Genomic DNA, 20,588 nt, shown 5'->3' with positions numbered 1-20,588 from the left:
AGGTGTCCAGAGAATTAACTCTGTCGTTTACTTCTTTTTGGAAAAAAACGTTTATACATATGTATATATATATTTATAGGTTTGCCTTCATAAACTCGAATCACAGTGGTTCTAGTGCTCATATGAGCGATTCAAAACCACAAAAGTGAAATCGTCGACCGTCGAGAGACAGCAAATCGAAAAGCAGATTCGCTGTTTTTCGAACATTAAAAAAAACGAGGTGTAAAGCAGGGGGTCAAGCAACCCTGCATCCCCCACTTTATTATTCTAACTCTGAGATCACACTACAGTGGGGAAAGGAACCATTTTCCAATCCCCACTATAGTGCAATCCGCCCCACAATGTCGAATGTGCAATGAGGCAATGTCACTGTGCATTTGCACATTGCACATTCAAACCTTTTTTCTTTCGCCGTTTGCAAAATTTGCAAACAGCCTTTCGAGCACTTGCTGTTCGCCCGACTGTGTATCGCCCTTAAAAAGGTAAACCTATATATATATATATATATATATATATATATATATATACATATATATATTATTTATACGCATGCACATATAAACTTTTTTTGAGTATGATTACAAGGAATATTTTTAACAAGTCAGAGGAGCTGCTATCTAAGCCTTAATGTTTCCTCTGTTTGTGAATTTTGTAAATTGCATTATGGGAATACATTGTTTTATAATAATACCATGTTTAATAAATTCATTTTTTATTAAAGAAACATAGCTTCTACATTTTCCACCATGGTATGGACAATTACTGAATTTTTCTATTTTTTTTTTTAAATATGGTAAATGCTAGCACTAGTTATTTAAAGTTTAAAGGTTAACTATTACAACAGCTGTTACCATTTTTACATGTACTTTAAAATGTAATGTTGTCACAAATTGTTTTGTACCTTCAGATACATAGGTAGCAAGCATTCTCTGATAGCTTTTTGTCTTTTGCCAGTTTTCTCCCATTCTTTTTAAAGAAATATTGTTAAAATACAATTGATAAGAATGTCTTGGCTTACTAAAAAGTTAGAAGTGTTTTTAGAGTAAGCTGATTTAAAGGAAAATATTTACTATTTGAGGCTATAATGTTGATTTATTTGACTTATTAGTTACAGTGTAGTTTAAATTACATATGACAAATTCCTAACTAGTTTATCTAATGGGCTATTTAGTGGCAATTTGTATAATGTTGACAAGACAATGGCAAATCATTCTAATTATTTTACTTTAACTACACAAGTCAATGCTAATAATATTAAGGAGATTTATTCCAAAAAGTTGTAAAATTATTTTGTGCAGTAATGATCTTGCCAAAGTTGTGGTGCCAGTACCACATTTCATACATAAAAGGCAATTACTGATAAATGATGCTTGAGAGAAATACAGCTTCTAGCATGATTACATCTCAGTATTCCAGTGGGTGGTATGTGTTCGTGTTGTAGCTGCTCTTGTTATCATTTTATTGGTGAAGGGCTCATGTATATTTGCTTGTTTATTTGTCTATTTTCATTTTTAACCAGGATAGTTTGACTGTGCCAGAGACTGCCCTTTTCAGTGAATGTCCAGGGAGAGAAGCTCCATAAACATGTTAATGTAACAAATGGGAAAATAATTAGGTTACCTGCAACTTTAATGCAAACAAGGAGAAATGCATTTTGTAATTGCATGAGCTGTGTATTGAGGTAGGCTTCACATAGTGTACACATTTGTTTCTATAAATGAGTTTTCTTACAGGTGGTTGTATATTATGGTTCAGATGTAAAGGTTTTTACATTTGATGTTAATGGGCAATTTTGTAATGCCATTTTAACAATGCAGTTATGGTAATTTTCAAATAAGTTTGGTGTGTGTGTGTGTGTGTGTGTGTGTGTGTGTGTGTGTGTGTGTGTGTGTGTGTGTGTATGTGGGTGTGTGTGCTTGCTTGTGTTTCTGTGTAATTTTATTTAATGCAGACTTTTAAATATGGTCTGTTTTGTTGGTTATAGCATTTTCCAACTGTTAGCTGGAATTGTGATTTTTAATTTGCATTTTCTTTTAAATTAGATTTGGTAACTTTTGATTGTGGTTATTTCATTTATGTTGGATGGTTGCTTCTGTGGCATATGAGTATAGACTGTAGGCAGTTCTTCAAATGTGTGTATGTGTGTGTGTGTGTGTGTGTGTGTGTGTGTGTGTGTGTGTGTGTGTGTGTGTGTGTGTGTGTGTGTGTGTGTGTGTGTGTGTGTGTGTGTGTGTGTGTATGTTAATGGGGGTTGATTTTCCATGACTAGTAATGGAGTTAAAGAGTGATTAATGCTATAATAACAGTGATGATAAATGTTTAGTGGCATGCCTAAACTGGTAAATAAAGTAGCTGCACTCTGTCTTGAGTTACAGTTTTGTGACACCCATTTAGCAATTGCTATTCTTGCAGTAAAGTGCATAGACATACGTGTCCCTTATATGTCTAAACGTAGGTAATGGAAATGTAGCATGTACTATAGTGTCCTCTTTAGTTTACATACAGAATGTGATGAAATTAGTCCTAATGTGTGCATAATGAAGACACAGGGCCAGATTCCAAAAGAGGTGCTCTCGGTGTAAGCGACTTAATTCAGGACACATGCATTTACTAATCATATTAATGAATATCCTACACATGACTTTAAATTTTGTATTGTTGAGAAAAACTGAGTGCAGGTAAACGTAAGAAACAGGGTTGAATAACTGATTAACTGGATGAATGGTGGGATTAAATCTTCATTTCTTTCCCATAAAATAAACATATCATCCACGAATCTTCTATAAAACTTACAGTGCGTATAGAACTGTGATGTAAATTACTAGTTCTTCTCCCACTTCTCCCACTGTAACATCACAATCTTTGCAAACAGACCACTACAAGGAGACCCCATAGTAACCCTGTACATTGATGGTAAATGACTTTGTCAAATGTTAATTTTTTTTTACATGATATTTAGCAAGTTTTCATAAAGGTTAATTTTATCTCATGGCAGATCTTTTCAGCTAGATATTCATAAAACCGTTCAACAGTCAACTTGTGGGATCTAACAGAATAAATTTCAGGTCCTATTCCTAAAACTCAGATGCCTCTCCTATGGTTCAACCTGGCTATTACTAGAAAGGTTATTACAGTAAAAGTTTCCTGTCTTTTTCAGAGTTTACTTGTCTAGCAACAAAAGTATGTAATAAGGAACTACAAACGCTGTATAACAGAACATTAAATGTTACTCATAAGAAACTATTTTGGCAAAAACTTAAAGATTAATAAGAAAAATATTAATGCTGTCACTTTAGATCAGTATTTGTTATAGATGCTGTATATAGTATTCTTTATGTTGTTTCTTGTTTTTTGTTTCAAATGATTTTTAAATTTTGCAATTTATTTCAGTTTATTTAAAAATGTAATAAAATATTCTTAAACAATTAGGCCATCTTAAGCCTGAATGCTTACAATGCTTTCTTTCTCCATTCACCCAGTTAGGATGCTTCAAAAGGTCATGCCTATAATGGGAATGTTGTACTTTTCTTCTTTTGGCTGATTCTGTTTGTTAAGTAAAATAGAGTAGTTATTTTAAAATGTTATTTGTACAGGATATTCTAGTAACAGAAACAGTTAATTCCGTAAATATCTTATTTTATTTTGTAACAATCCAGAAGACATGAAGTGGAATAATGTTTAAGTAAATACAATCAGGACACTTTTTATCTCCAAATATGTCCTGGAAATTTGGACAGTTAAGAGGATTAAGGCTATGAAATTTGTCCGGTAGCCTATAAGCTGATTTCTCTCAGTGTCAAAGTATCTTTGGCTTGATTCTGAACACGTCTCTTTGTGACTGTGCTCCTAGCCTATGTTTGAGAAAAGTTGATATCCTCATTTGTAAATAATAATAAAAGAAGAAATATGTTATTAGTATATGCATATTTGTCATATAGCAGTCATAAGTAACAAGTTTTCAAAATCCATAACCACATTACACATTTTTTGTTTAAGCACCTTTATTGAAAAATAAACTCAGCCAAACAAAACACAAAAACTATGCCAATATAATGGCACACAATATTAACTCAGAAAATTCCCACGCTCCTTGCCATCTTAATATTCCTTTCTAGTCCCTTCTTCCCCACTCTTAATAGACTTTATCTTGATATATCCTACTTCCCTTCCTGCTTTACCTACTTTCTAGATTCATCTCTCTTTTAATTCCTTAATATTCTAATGTCCTTTCTTTATATTCTTATACTAACCTTTATCTATCCCAGAATTTTTGACTGAAATTTACTATCTCCTGCCAAAAAAGGTATATGGCTTTTATGACTTATTACTTATTCTGTTATATATTTTTCATGCATCATTATGTAACATGCACATTAGGAACTCTCTTCTACCTTGTATGTAATGTATGGTCAACTTTATTGCTTGCCTTTATATTTTGCTTATTTTTCTTTTATTGTATTTCACATATTGTACTACTTTGTTATTGTCGTAATATTTGTAACCATTCAATTTTTTTAATTCCGTTTAATGTGTACCATAAAGCTTTTCTCCCCAGACCTTCACTGAAAATGGGCTCACACCCATTTGGACTTGCCCAATAAACAAATATCAAATAAATAAATAAATAAATAGAATACTATAATAACATGACATGTTACAATACCATATGTACATAAGCAATCACTATATAATTCTTCCTGGCACTGATGAGATCAAATAAATAAAAACAGACCATGTATCAGTCCATAATTTCATGTCCATGCGTGGATTTGGGCCAACTCTTTTAAGTTTGGAGTTCATAATATTCAATTGTATGTGAAAGTCTTTTAAAAATCTTTCCAGAACTGGAAAAAAAAAAAAAAAACAGTATGAGTACAATGGTTACTACACATCTAATCCAGTAATAAAAATATTTTGGTAAGGTGTGGGTTCTGAGAAATACCTAATAACCAGAACATAAGGAGACTCTAAAAATAGAAGGACTATTCCTGTTGACACATGTGTGCCTTGTATTATCTTAACCGAAATATAACAAATTGATTTACAAGACCAAATTAAATTAAAGTTATGTGCATTAGGTTCATCTCACTGCCAGCATCTTTTGTTATTAAAAGAGCAAGTATTATAAAAACTCCACAAGTGGTGAGAAGGTTGTTATCCCTAGTTATATGTAAACATTGAAATCATTCCTTCCATGTCAATCCTCCTGCAGATGATTCTCCCATTTACCCTTTACATAATATGTAGCAGATTCAGGTGAGTCTAAATGCAATTGCTATACAGTTCTGTGTGTAACATCTAAGGAATTCCTTCTGGTTGAAAGAAAGTATAACCTGTCTATCATCTGCAACTGGTTCCTGTTAAAAACCTGCCTAATCTGAAAATATAACCACTATGCACTGTTGACTTGGAGAATCTGCTTCTTTAGGTACACCAGGGATATAAATTTCCATATGTCATCATCTGTTAGTAGTTTAACATATAAAATAACTACCCTGATCCAATTTGACCATGAAAGAGTTTTTTGCTATCTCTAAGTAGTCTCTTATTCAAGTGAAATGAATCACTAAAGAGCACCTGCTTCCTTGTGGAGGTATGCCTCATGATGTACTTACATCACTTGTCTAGCCCTTCAGGATCCCAAAGCTTGATTGAAAATGTCTTACCTAAAGCTGGAAGCACCAATTGTAATATTATTTCATGTATTAGTCAGATTGGGGAGATCTACTTCCCTAGCCCAATGAAAGAACCAACCTATAGTGCCTTTGACATATGCAGAAATATTACGGATCCCAAACCCACCTTTACCATTTGCTGTACATTGAATCTTCCTGCCAACTCTAGGACATTTACCTCCCCATAATAAGTCCTCAAACATTTTTTTTTGCGTTTCACTGTAAACTTAGTAAATTTGACCTGAGGCACATTTTGTGCATAAAATAATTATTTTAGGTAGGATAAACATTTTGATTGCCTGGATCCTTTGTAAAAACAAAAGTTCCTCCTTCTTTAACATGAGCAGTCTGGTATGCAATTTTTGCATTAAAGGTTTAGTTTTACTTTCTGTCAGATTCCTCATATTAAGAGCCATTGTTATTCACGTTTTCATTATTGCAGACAGAAATCTATCATAATAACCATTTTTTATATCTGTACTGTTTAAGGAAAAGATAACTGTTTTCTGCTGTTGAAATGAAGACCCATGACATTTGCTATCTTTGTAAAGGTTTCTAGTATTTTTTGTGTATTCCCCTTCAGATCTGTGATTCATAGCATAAAATCATCTACATACCAAGGTAGCATTTATACATGTTAATCCACTATCTTTATTCCAAAGTTTTAGTGTTTCTGAAGTAATATACAATCTAGTAAGAAGAAAACTAAAACACACAGAAGGGGGAAATGATGCCACATTTAATTTCAGTAGCATCTGATTTCAACAAACTTGTACAGACAGGGTGCTATATAGCAATTGGTCTTTTGTAGAAAACTCAGAGGAAACCCTATCCTTTCCATGCAAGTCCAAATGAAATCCCAGTGAACAGAGTGAAATGCTTTGTTGAAGTCTAGTAAAACTATACCAACTGCTGTGATTTGCCCTATGTACTATTTTTGGATATTGGGCCAGAATCTAAACAAGTCAAGTTCTCCCTGTCTGCCTTTAATTGACCCTAATTATTTGGGGTTACTAGCTGTGTAATGATTTTCTCCATAACGTTTGCTAGGATTTTTGTCTGCATTTTGATATCTGACTATAATAAGGAAGTAGGTCTGTAATTGTTTAGATCTATTCCATCTTTTTCCTCTTTAAGGATTACATTTTTTTTTAAATTTTCTAAATAGAGTAATACAGGCTGTTAAATCTCAAAAAACTGATTTGCATACTTACATAAAGTGCAATGAATGAACAGAATAGAGAAAGAGATTAAAACAGTATACTGTCACAGAACCATACATTTTGAAAGAATCTTGTATAATTCACATAAATTACATTATCAGCATAGGCATACAATACAGGTGATGTAGTATTAAATATGCATTAACATCCCACTTTATATATATATATATCCAAAGATATTGCTTCTAACTGTGGTACTAAGTAAATAGATAAAGGAAGAAGAAAAAACAAAGAACCGACAGGGGAAAAATATAATCACAGATCTAAATAACCACACAAAATAGCGTAAAGGAGCACAGACCTTGTTCAGTGAATATATTCACATGTACAATTGTGGCAATTAAATCCACTTTTTGTAAAATTGACAAAAATATTTTAATATCCAAAACATTTAAAACATTTTATTTAAGCACTTTAATCTCTCTCGACTCCATCAGAACTTAAAATTTTGGACAAACCTGTTCCTTATATAAAAGTGATGCAACAGGAAGGGTGTTTTTGTTCATCCTTAAGAATATACTACCCGAAAAAATACATCTAACAACAATCCATCAAAATAATAAATCATTAAAAATTACTATTATGTACTTATATAATTCATAAGTGTACAATTAAAATGATCATTTATATGATTCAAAAATCCCTATATGAAATATTGATTGTGGAGTAAAAACTTATGAATATATTTTTTAATTCTTAGTTTTGACTATCTCATTTTAAGTACTAGTTTAACTGATAAATATTCATTTATACTTGGGGGTGTAATCTCCAGCATACAGCTTCTGCTCCCAACGACACTTCTGCATCTCATGTGAGAAATACCAACAATTTAACTTTTACTAATTTGACTTCTTAGATGGACAAGACTTTTTCTGTTTCTACTTTTCACTCCTGTGATCAACTCAACCAGAAGTAGAACCATACTTCTGGTGAAAAAAAGCAACATCAGTCTTTGAAAAAGAACATTTTTTCTTCTGAGTGGAAGTTAAATATTTACATACTTGAGAAATATGTAAATAGAGAATGCTTATATGGCACAGTAAGCTAAAACAAAATATAGTTCCAAAAACTGCACAAAAAATCAACAAGCACAGCTGCAAGCAGTAAAATACCCTGAAGTGTATAGTGTTGAAAAATACTGAAATAAAATATTCAGTTAAAATTCTAATTTATTAATAGCAAATAATTAAAAATAAGTGCTTCCATTTGATATATAAGACTTCAGAAGAAGACTTCAGAAACCATTTTTGGCAAGACTCAGAATCTAGTCTCGATAAATTATTTTCTTACATCAATAATAGCACTAATTTTCTAACATTTACCATGGTTAAATCATCTGATGTAATTAATTTCTTCTACTATCTACATACTCAGATTATCTGCTTCATTTTGAAAGCTGCACCCCCTCCACCAAAAAAAATCCCTAGTCAAAGGGCAATTGGTACAGCTAGCAAGAATGGTGTCTGAGGTGGAGCCATTTACTGACGAAGGGTTGATTTTGAATGGTATGCTGTTGAATAGAGGGTATCCTCCTGAATTCCTTGGAATGATTTTTCATGAGGTCAACTTCACAATGAGGTGATGACAGAAGTATATTCACTGATACTAACTTCAATAAGGGATGCATCCTTGCATTTAATTATGAGGCCAGAATGATACAGGTTGTATTGGTCAGTAACTGTAAAATCCTTGAAATAGGTGGCCTGAATATGGCTGTTAGGATTAGGATCTATTGTGACATTCTGGAAGGATAGAAATATAAAAGAAAACTATTTGGAGAAGCAAAAATGTACTGATCTAGGTAGATCTAGACACTTTAAGGTGTATAAATGTGGTATATGTAGGTGTTGCCCTTTCATATATGAAGGGGAACATATTATGATCATAGGCTATGGTAGCATTAGGTGCCCTTCAAGATGTAATTGTAAATCAGAGAAGGTAGTGTACATAGCTTATTGCACACAGTTGCCTTCCTTTTACATCGGATAAATTGAAAAGGCACTTAAGGACAGAATCTATGAACATCTGAGAGATGTGGAGAAGAATGACACCAGAAACTCCTTGTGGAGGCACATCCAAATGTACAAAGGACTTTCCTTTTTTGTTTTTTCATGATTGATATCATGGAATTAGATCTGTGGAAGATCCAGTGCGAATGTAAAGAATCTGAGTGGAATATTAAGACTAATGCCCTGTCCCTTATGGCCTCAATGATTCAGACTCTTGCACTTGTTTTTTAAAACTTATGGCATTAACATCAACAAATCAACTTGTCCTTCGTAGAACATCCCCTCGGTCCTCCGCGTGGTGTGCAGTCCCCTGGAAGCCCTGTGCTAAGACATGGGCTGTTTCATCCATCTCCTATCTACCTACCTTAAAGAGTACCCTACAAACAGAAAGAACTCCTGCGTGAACACTACACCCTGGACTGCCTAAAAGTGCATCTCACCAGCCTCGCAGTCAAGGTGATAGCATATAATTTCTGTACTGAACTCTTCAAGACCTGGATGCCCTGTGCTAAGACACGGGCTGTCTCATCCATCTCCTATCTACCTACCTCAAAGAGTACCCTACAAACAGAAAGAACTCCTGAGTGAACACCAAACTCTGGACTGCTTAAAAGTGCCTCTCACCAGCCTTGCAGTCAAGGCGATAGCATATAATTTCTGTACTGAACTCTTCAAGACCTGGAAGCTCTGTGCTAAGACATGGGCTGTCTCATCCATCTCCTATCTACCTACCTCAAAGAGTACCCTACAAACAGAAAGAACTCCCGAGTGAACGGCAAACTCTGGACTGCCTAAAAGTGCCTCTCACCAGCCTTGTAGTCAGGGCAATAGCATATAATTTCTGTACTGAACTCTTCAAGACCTGGAAGCCCTGTGCTAAGACATGGGCTGTCTCATCCATCTCCTATCTACCTACCTCAAAGAGTACCCTACAAACAGAAAGAACTCCCGAGTGAACACCAAACTCAGGACTGCCTAAAAGTGCCTCTCACCAGCCTCGCAGTCAAGGCAATAGCATATAATTTCTGTACTGAACTCTTCAAGAGTGAGTGCCTTTTTAACCTAATTGTAAGGGCCAGCACACCTGCGGACCTACCCCAGGGCCATTCCTCCCCTTATAATATTGTCCTAACTAAGCAAACTATTGTGGTTCCCCACTTTACCACTAGATGGCAGCAGAACACAGGTTATGAGAACACTGTTTCTGACTTTCTAAAGCTCCCCCAACCCCACTGCATAATACCTAGTCCAAGAATCCCTAATTCTAGCATAAATACCAAGCAAGCTCCCCAAAGAAATAAATAAGAAGGTATTACCTTTCAGACATTAGGCTGAAAGGCATACTTATAGAAAGATGACCCATTATAATTAAACCCCCTCACCTAAGCTATGCATACAAACAATACCTTCTGCTTACTCCTCTGGAAACTAGACAGAAAAGACATCCTTTGCATTTTAGCTAGACAAAAGTTTACTTAGACAGTGTTACCTACCTACTTAAGGCCTTGGTAGTACACAGTCTCTCTGTATTACTGATCACTTCTCAGCAGACAACCCACTCTGTGGCTCCTTAGCTGGATATCCTATACTTACCCACAAGAAACAATAATAATAGGTGACTTCAACACCGACTGGAAAACTGTCAATGCTGAAAATCCCACTTCCCATATTAATCTTCATGGCTTTAATCAAACAATTACCTCTACAACCAGAATCAACAAACCAAATAAAAAAGAAACCACCTTAGATTGGATTCTTACTAATAATCATAAACAAGCTTATAAGACAGGAACTCTGCCTGATGATGTAAGTGATCACATGCTGACTTACATTATAAGGCAAAAAAATAATATTACTAACCCCCCCCCCCCCCCCCACACACACACTTATAAGGTATCACGGACCAACAAACACTTTAACCAAGTATTATTTCAAAATGAACTAAGTGCCTGTGACTGGAATACTTTAAAATCCCTTCCACTTGATGAGGCTGCCAAATACTTCAACTCCAAATTCTTAACTATCCTCGATAGGCATGCTCCTAAACATTCCATCAGAATGAAAACCAAACCAGCCCCCTGGCTTTCTAAGGAAACCAGACAAAAAATGTTGCTTATAAACAAATCATGGGCTAAATGGAGAGCTATCAAAACTCTCTCTGACCAACAAAACTTTAGGCAGCTTAGAAATATTACAAAAAAGGCCATACTTACTGACAAAAAGAACTATTATTTTAATTTACAGGAAATCCACCAAAACAACCCGCAGAAATTCTGGTCAGGAATCAATAGACTCTTATTCCCAGGCCACTCTCGTACACCAACCCTGCTAGGGTCTGATCATAATACCTCCCTCCAAATTGCTAATGCTTTTAATATTTTCTTCACTGAGACCATACAGACACTTGCCAGTCAACTAACCCCAGATAACTCAAAACCTCATACCACCAGTCCTGGCTCTCTTTCAACATTTAAATTGCAACCAATCTCTACAGTTCTCATCCTCAAATTCATCCAAAAAATTAAGCCTTGCACTCCTTCTGCTGACCAGCTACCTTCTGAATACCTGCAAAAAGCAGCCAAAGTTATTGCATACCCAATATCCATCCTTATTAAAAGAACCATTAAAGAGAGATCCATCCCAGAAATCTGGAAAATCTCCCATATCATACCCCTACATAAAGGTGGTAACTCCAAAGATTATTCTATCAGTCGGCCTATAGCCCTTTTATCTCCCCTAGCAAAAATTATGGAGAAATGTATTCACCATCAGTTTTTAGACCACTTAACGCAACATGACATTCTGGCTAACTGCCAACATGGCTTTAGGCCATTTCATAGCACCACTACCACCCTCTTATCCTTTACAGATTCCATCAATAGAAATTGCAACAATAATACCCTCTCATCTGCACTCTTTATCGATTTCTCAAAAGCTTTTGACATGGTTAATCATACCCTTCTTATTAACATTCTAGAGTCCCTTTCCCTTGATACTCTGGCTATCCAATGGTTCAAGTCCTACCTCAACAATAGGCAACAGGCAGTTCTCTGGGATCAGAACCTATCATCCCTCCTGCCAGTCACCCTTGGAGTCCCTCAGGGCTCTATTCTAGGACCTGTCCTTTTTTCACTATTCATTAATGACCTGCATGTAGTAATTCCTCAAGCCACCTGTATATAATATGCAGATGATTCAACAATCATATATTCAGCTAACTCCCCCTCAGAACTACATTCTTCAACTCAGAAGGTATTCAACATAATTGAGACTTGGTTCTTAAAGCATTGCCTCCTTCGAAATGCCAAAAAAACTAAGCTCCTACTCTTTGTACCTACCAGTATGTCCTCCCCAGTAGACTTCTCAATCACTTCCAACAACGGTACCCTCATATCCCCAGACTCCACTACTAAACTGCTAGGAATTACTATTGATAATAACCTTAACTTTGAAACCCATATAAACAACACTATAAAATCTGTAAACAAAAAACATGGCTCCTAATACAGAATTAAACCCTTCTTTACACCATCAGCCAGAACCAAAATTGCTCACTCTCACTTAATTTCAACTCTTCTTTATGCCTCACCCATTTACACCAACCTAAAAAAAAAATAACCTTATCAAACTAATTCCTACAACAGTATTGCCTGATTTGCTACTGGCAATCCCTTTAGAACCCACCACTGTCTGAATCTACTGCAACTAGGCTGGCTAGAACTACAAAATCTTCTGTTATTTATGCAACTCACCATTGCCTACAAGCTATTTTACCAACCTAACACCACTCCTATACTCTCTATCCTCATCATCCCCTACAAAAACCTAAACTAACTACGCTCCTCTAGCAAACTTCTAGCCACCATAACAAAGTCCAAAAACAAAGCAGGGGATTCCTTGTTCTCTAACACTGTAGGTAAATACTAGAACCTTCTACCTATAGAACTTACCTTACTTCCCTCTCTGCCTCTTTTTAAACAAAACCTCAAAAACCACCTGAAGATCCATTGGTTATGCCCCTGCAGCAATCCTGATTAATCCTATGATTCTTTATTTCTCACCTCTCTTTCTCACTTTTCTTCCTAAACTCTGCTGCATATTCCTGTAAGGACTGAGCTGTAAATAGTATTCCTAAAACTACCAATTGTACTGTTATTTTTACCTATGTATTATACTGTTTATCGATTTGTCTTATACTGTCTGACACTGTTTAGCATAATCTTTTTTATTACACTCATATCTTTTATCCTTTATACTTTGTATATATTGTTTGTATATTCTGTGTGCTAATATTGGAGCTTTTCTCCTTGAGCCTCTACTGAAAATGGAAATACATCCAGCTAGATTAGCCAGGTTAACAAATGTAAAATAAATAAAATAAACATATTAAAAATGGTCATCTTAAAACACTATCAGGTTTTGTTATTTGTTAATGCATGCTGGATTCAACTATCTGCTGTGTCTTTCGGCTTTTCCCGGTTAGGGGTCGCCACAGCAGAACTCTGGTCTGCTAATGATTGGCAGTAGATTTTTATGTGGCAAGTTGTCAGCTCTGATGCATAACCTTCAACGAAGGTACGCCCATTCATGCATGTCTCCACAAAGAAGACGCTCTAGCTGAGAATCGAACAGGACAATGTCTTACTGTGAGGCGACAGCTATACTGTGTTAAAAACTTTTTCATTTGTGTTTTTTCATCATCTTACAACAAATCTTAAAAATAGTCGAACAGATGTGTTGTAGCTTAAACTTCTACCGCAGGGTGCTTGAAGAGTGATGCTTTTAATGTGTACTGTCTCTTTAAATTTGTAGCAGCCTAAGAGATACAATGTTAGTTTTGTAGGCTTTTGCCTTTTTAAACTTTATTGCTTTTTTTGCTAAGGTACTCTATTGAAGTCCCATCAACTGAAGGGGCGAAAGCACTAAGTTTCCCTTGTTTCAATAAAATTTGTGTGGTTTTACTGAACATTCATGGATTCTACCCAATACAGTATTTTCCTGCTTTTACATCGTGTGCTTGGTTCTGCGGATTCCTCTGTGTCCTTGGTTCTTGGTTTTCATATTGTTTGGAAAATGATAAAATGTGTTAATATCCTAAGAGATGCAGTGTGCACTAAGCAGTTATATATGAAAGTGAGGGTAACAAAAGTTTTAGTATTTAAGGGTAAAGCTAATAAATTTTAATAGATCAAGATAGATTGTTGGGAGGTGGTTACTTTGTATTCTGAGACTATAGTGGGATGGCCAATAAATTTAAATAACTGAAGGGGAGTGATAATTTTGTGCTTACTGACAGTAGCAAATGAAAGAGGAAAGGAGAGGAAATATTCAAATTAACATAAGGGGCTGGCATCTAAAAAGACAATTGAAGTTAAAAACATGATAGCACCAGGTTTTGAGGGTTTAGTTCCTACTGACACCCTTGGTTCACAGATAATTAACCTTAAATTACCTGTTCTAATTTTTGTGTGACCCACAAGAAACACGACTGTGGTCTTTTTCCTAGTTTAAATATACAGTTAAAAGTAGAATACAGGCGAAAAGGAGTGTGAAGATACTGCACCAAAATATACAAAATAGAAGAAGAAAATGAAGCAGTACAAAATACAGAATACAAGAGAGCAAAATAAATCTTTCCCTTACAGCAATCTGTGACAGAGTCTGAGTGAGCTTTTCCTGTAAAGCATTTAAATGTTTTATTTTACCCCTTAAATAGAATGTTTAGTTCCTAGCTTCACCCTCATTTCACAGGTAATTAACCTTAATTGACCTGTTCTAATTTCTGCATAGCATTTTTTCTTGTGGAATATCTATTGATATCCATTGTAGGATATCTTCCAGTGTAGCTGTATTGTTACCAGGAGGGATGTAGAGGACAGTAATACATATTTGTTTATATTTGTTTATCTTTAGGAAAGTAATAAGAAGCTCTGCTGAACTGAATTTTGGTATTAGTTTCTTTTAGGGGAAATATGGTAGTTTGGAAGTATTAAAGTGATGCCACCACTTTTTCTCTTTATACAGTCATTACTTATGATATTATAGCTGGTTAGTATGTGCCAAGTTTCAGTTATACTGAAAATATCAGGCATGTCTGTGTGTGTATGTGTGTGTGTGTGTGTGTGTGTGTGTGTGTGTGTGTGTGTGTGTGTGTGTGTGTGTGTGTGTGTGTGTGTGTGTGTGAATATATATAGATTAATATATATATATATATATATATATATATATATATATATATATATATAGATACATATATAGATATAGATATATAAATATATATACATATGTATATCTAGATATGGTTTGTCATCAAAATTTAGAAGGCTCGTGTTGAAAAATTATTTGGCTAAAAGTAAGTTTTCAAAGTTTCACAATGCTGAACTGGAGTAATATGAAATCATGATAATGAAAGTAAAGCTTGATTCATTATTAAGACTTCAACATTGTGAATGGAGATTGTGGTACAGGAAGGAAAGGGGAATTTTCCACACTGTAGTGCGATCTCAGAGTTGGTATATATAATTTGCAGGAGGTGCAGAGGGCATAGCCCCTCATGTGGGAAGTGCAGGAGGGCTTTCCCCTCCCCTGCCAAAATGTAAACAGACATATGGAGTTTTGAAAATGGAAGTCTGATATGTTGAATGTTGATTGTTGTGTTTTTGACATTTGACATTTAGAGTAAGTTTTTTTTTTTTTTTTCGACATTGTAGATCAGTCTTTTGCTTACAAAATGTTTTGCCTTCGATATTTTGATGGTAAAGCTCTCTCTCTGTATATATATATATATATAAATATTGATGATTAGTATTTCACTTTAGGTGAAACAGTCCACATTGTTTATTTATTACCTTTGTGCTTAATTGCTTTGTACATTGTAACTGCTGCTCTGTGACTTTAGCTGTTACAGTAGAATATGCAGTTTCCTACCTTCTGGATATACAAGGTTCAAGGTTCATATCTTACTCATGTCTGGATAAAATTACTTCATGCTGAGGTTAATGAACATGTGGAAAAAATTACCAAAGAGAACCCTTTTACAGACTAGAAAGCAGATTGTTCAACAAATAACTATAGCACAGTCTTTACAAATGGAGGGTGAATATGCTGTGGACAGACACCAGGAAAGTTGTAAGATACAAGAGGCTGATAACATAAATGTTTTTGTGCTTAATGTTTAATAGCATTTGCAGCTGATTTACCCTGATTGACTTCATGAGTATGGTGAACATACTTGCATGTTCTAGCATTTGTAATGTTTTCAGCTTCTATTTTTTGCAGTGTGTATTATCAGAAATATTAATTTCATCATTATACCACAATGTAAGACATAAACAATTTGGATACTGCATGCAATGGAGTTAACAGATGTTTGTTTGGTAAACAAAGCTGAACTAATGATAAATTGTTTGTGCATTCGTATTTTAAATAGAATTAGATATTTAATAGTAATATTGGAGGAACAGGATATATGCATAATTTGTATATTCATGTAACTGTATTATTGCAAAGTGTTTACATATTTTAACAATGGGTTAATTACATACATATGGGTCCACTTCGTAATGTCAAGATTTCACAATCTGGAAGCTCTGAATATCGACGCTCAGAACTTCGAAATTGCAGAATCTGTAAAACTGTCAATGGAGACTGCCGTACAGTGCAGAATGGGAACTTTACAGTTCTCTTCACTGTAGTGCGATCTCGGAGTTGGTCTATTTAAGTTGCAGGGATGTGGGGGGTGCAGGGGGAGGCTTGCCCCCTGAAAAACTTGATTATTGATGTTTTTTCTTTTTTCGTTTTTTTTTTTCGTTTCGAGATTCCACATTCTCGAAATTCTGAGTGTCAGTATTCAGAGCTTCCCGATCGTGAAATAGTGACATTACAAGTGGACCCATATATATATGTATATATATATATATATATATAAATATATATATATATATATATATATATATATATATATATATACATATATATATATATATATATATACACACACACACACACACACAGACACACACACACACATTTTCCTTTTTCCATAAAAATAATATTTTAGATTTTAAACTTTTGATGCCTTTTCCTAGGAAACAGTGCAGCAGAAGTCTGATCGAATTGAGGAGTTGGAGAAGGCCCTGCGTGAGAGTGTGCAGATCACAGCGGAGAGAGAGATGGTTTTGGCCCAGGAAGAGGCTGCTCGATCTTCTGCAGAGAAACAGGTCTGCATGAGAGAACTTGAACTTTCAAATTTCATCTTTCAGGGTTGTTGTCAGGGGCATTCATTGGTCATTTATGAAGATGCCTTCATAATGCAAGTGCTGTCTAGATGTAAGCACCAATATTCAAAGCCACAACAGTTTGCAAGTGGAACAAGGCCAACAGCTTGAACTCCTTTTCCACATATCATGTTTTACTGATGCATAACCACATTTTGCCTTTTATAATACAGATGCTGTCAGATTGTTGCTTTATTCCAATCTCTAAAGCTATTAACAATGTTTATTGGGGACATAAAATTAAATAATACTGCATATCATTTCTGAAATATTTTAGTGGAATTCAAGTCTATTATGTTAAACATTGCTTAGGCTTTTTCATGTTCTCATTCAACTATGTATGCTAAATGTTAAAATATGACCTGGAAGAATTTGTATCTGTATTTGACTGAATTACATTAGTCTGGCTTAGTTTGCCATGTCTTTTTGTATTTTTTTAGTGTTAGTATAATTGTGTTTATCATTTCTTGAGTTAAAAACCCATGGGACGTTGGTGCTTAACTCACAGGTGCTTCCATGGGAACCCTAGCTGTCACCATGTTGTCATCTATCATAATGCCATTGAGTGGTCCCTGACAGATGCCTCATACTGAAAGTTCTTTCATGTCCTGTGCTTTCTCAGTCTCTCGATCTTTCAGCCAGGCTTCACTCACTTACAAAGGTGGAGCAGGCCAGATAAAGAGTGAATTATATTTTTGAGACAGATGCTGCTGTGTCTTGGCTATGTATCACTGACTTTAACTATTCATATTCATTTCTCGTTTTGGTCAATAGATCCAAAAATTCCAGTAACTTAAAAGATAAGTAGATCTGAATGTATGCTAAAAATAAGTGTTTCAGTAAAACAAAAAAAGAGAATCCTTATCAAACAGTATGTTTAATACATTTCCTTAATACAAAGAGCTATATTTGTGAATACGATTACTGTTTAGGAGAAAACTGGAAATGATGATCCACAGAAGTGGATCCATTTCAATAACAGTTTTATGTATTTGACAGTGGGGTAATGAATAACACTATACATCAGAAGAGACATTACAAATATATAACATTGTAACTTTGTAAGTCTCTTTTAATAAGTGATACACTGTGACAGACCAGTGGCATGTATGGTTGCAGTGAATCAGCAGCCTAACCTACCTCTGCTAAAGAACCACACTTATTTCTCTATCATCTCTGTCCTTGGACTGCCATTACTACTTCACAAGCTTTTACATCCTTCTTCTGACTTTCATGTTCTCTTCTCCTGACATACCGTGTGTCATCTCTCTCTCTGCTTCTGTGTGCGTGTCTCACTTTGTGTTGCACTGTGACTGTTGCTACTAATGCTTTTGTGAACTCTCATTTTCAGGCACCTGCTTCCAGTAAAGTGGAAACTCATAGCTGCAGCATTTTACTCCTCTCTTGAGACTGGCGGCAGTTTGCTGCATCATAACTTAAATGTTGAGTGTACTGTTTTAGCATTAAGTTGGTTACCTTAACTGTTTTTCACTGGATTCTTGACAAAAGCATTGTGTCGCAAATTTTAGTACCAGACTTAAACCATGCTAAACATAAGGGATACTATGTATATCCCCTCTGCTTACTTGATAGTTATGTGACTTGTAAGTTAATGTTCATTTGTAAGATGTCATTCAGTGTGTGCATTCATGTGTTTCAAGTGTGTAACAACTACTTAGCACAACCTTGGCATATGTTTTGTGCAAGACCTTCAGTCTGTACTCCTTTTTCCAGTTATACTTGACCTTTTATTACTTGTGTGCCACATAAGCTCTAGCATACTAAAAATGTTCTGCAGAACACCACCAGCATATTTGCCTGTGTTTGCAGGGCGCTGAGATCATTTATCGTACTTGTCAAGCATGTTCCATTTTTTTGTACTCTGTATTATCTGGGCCCCAGTAAGCTGACAGCTAATTCATAACTGTCATAATCTCCTGACCACCTTACAGAAACCCCACTAATAACAGTTCTGCTCTTGAAGATAAGCAAATTGAGAAATTATGACTGCTTGCAAGCACAGTACTTTGTAAATATAAAATTAAATACTGATGTACTATAAGTATCAGCAAAGACGCAAATACTTGCAAGTGACAGTAATAGCTAGTTACAATACCTCATTACCTCTTGATGTAAAATCTCATAATGTATTTACTGCTATTTATTTTTAAAAATCACTGGCAAATAGGTGTTGATACAAATTGTGTTGTAAGTGAAAAGACAGTGTATATTATGGTATAACTATGACTTGCCAATCTTTATTTTAATTGAGTCTTTTTCTGTGCACTGTGCTTGAAAAATGCAATTTCCCTACTTTGAGTTATTTTGCAGTACTTCTGTAATTTGGTTTAGGTAAGGATTTTACTAAATCCTAAGTCATTTGCTAAATTGTTTAATTACAGCTGCATTAAAATGCCTTATTAGCAAGTGATTGTCTAGAATGTGAAGAAGAGGACTGCAGCCCAAAAATGCTTAAAATGTTAAATAGTATTTAGTCACAATAGGTCAGGAAAGGGTAAAACTGGTGGTCATCCCTGACTGATGAGGACAATTGTCGTGTGAATGATAGTTTTGTATTATTATTCATTGATTTTTTTTAACTCTTTTAAACATTATAAGTCAGCATTCCAATTTAAGTCAATATGTTTGCTGTTAGTGGATTATTTTATTTATTCATTGGCATTTGTTTACCGGGAAAGTTTACTGGGCCAGGGTAGTCCATTTTCAGTGGAGGCCCAGGGAGAAAAGCTCCAATGTAAAAAATAGTTAAATAAAGAATTCCATAAAGTTGCAAAAAAAATATATATATATATCTATATATATATATATATATATATATATATATATATATATACACATATATATTATATATATATATATATATATATATATATATATATATACAAATTAACAGAGATCCAAACCATGAATTTAGTACTATGAAAGTTAGCATGATAGTATTTACCAGAAGAGCAATTACAATTTGAGGCCTGCAGCAGGATAATACATGATATTAAACAACCATTTTAGTACTGAGCATGCATATTTTCAGTGCAACAGCAGAGACCTTAAACTAATGTTCCCAGAAAACATGACGCTTTAGCGATAAGAATACTTTATCAAAAGCTGCTGCTTGTTCATTTAAAGCATTTCCTTTATCTATGACATTCCTGACAAAGGAACATAACAAATGAAGAGAATTATACTTCATCCTTTAGTGAAGATATCATGGCTATAGCTAGTATCAGTTATTTAGGCAGACAGAGAGGGAGAGAGAGAGAGAGAGAGAGAGAGAGGAAAAAAGCAAATAACAGAAAGAGGCTTGGAGTTTGCTCCATCATCAGGATCATTTAAGACCCACTAGTGTGAAATACCTACGAACATGTGGTAACAATTGTACAAAGA

General features: G+C 34.8%; 1 protein-coding gene across 1 annotated transcript in view; it reads left to right on the top strand.

The window, feature by feature from the left end:
- The window catches only part of ERC2 (ELKS/RAB6-interacting/CAST family member 2), a 6,021,505-nt gene that overhangs the window by 3,916,802 nt on the left and 2,084,115 nt on the right, over window positions 1–20,588 (top strand). The window lies entirely within an intron of this gene.

The sequence above is a fragment of the Protopterus annectens genome, chromosome 7.part1 (assembly GCF_019279795.1).
Source record: "Protopterus annectens isolate FY-2018-M chromosome 7.part1, PAN1.0, whole genome shotgun sequence".
NCBI lineage: Eukaryota > Metazoa > Chordata > Ceratodontiformes > Protopteridae > Protopterus > Protopterus annectens.
The sequence above is the reverse complement of the archived record's forward strand: the minus strand, read 5'-3'. Positions and strand labels throughout refer to the sequence as shown.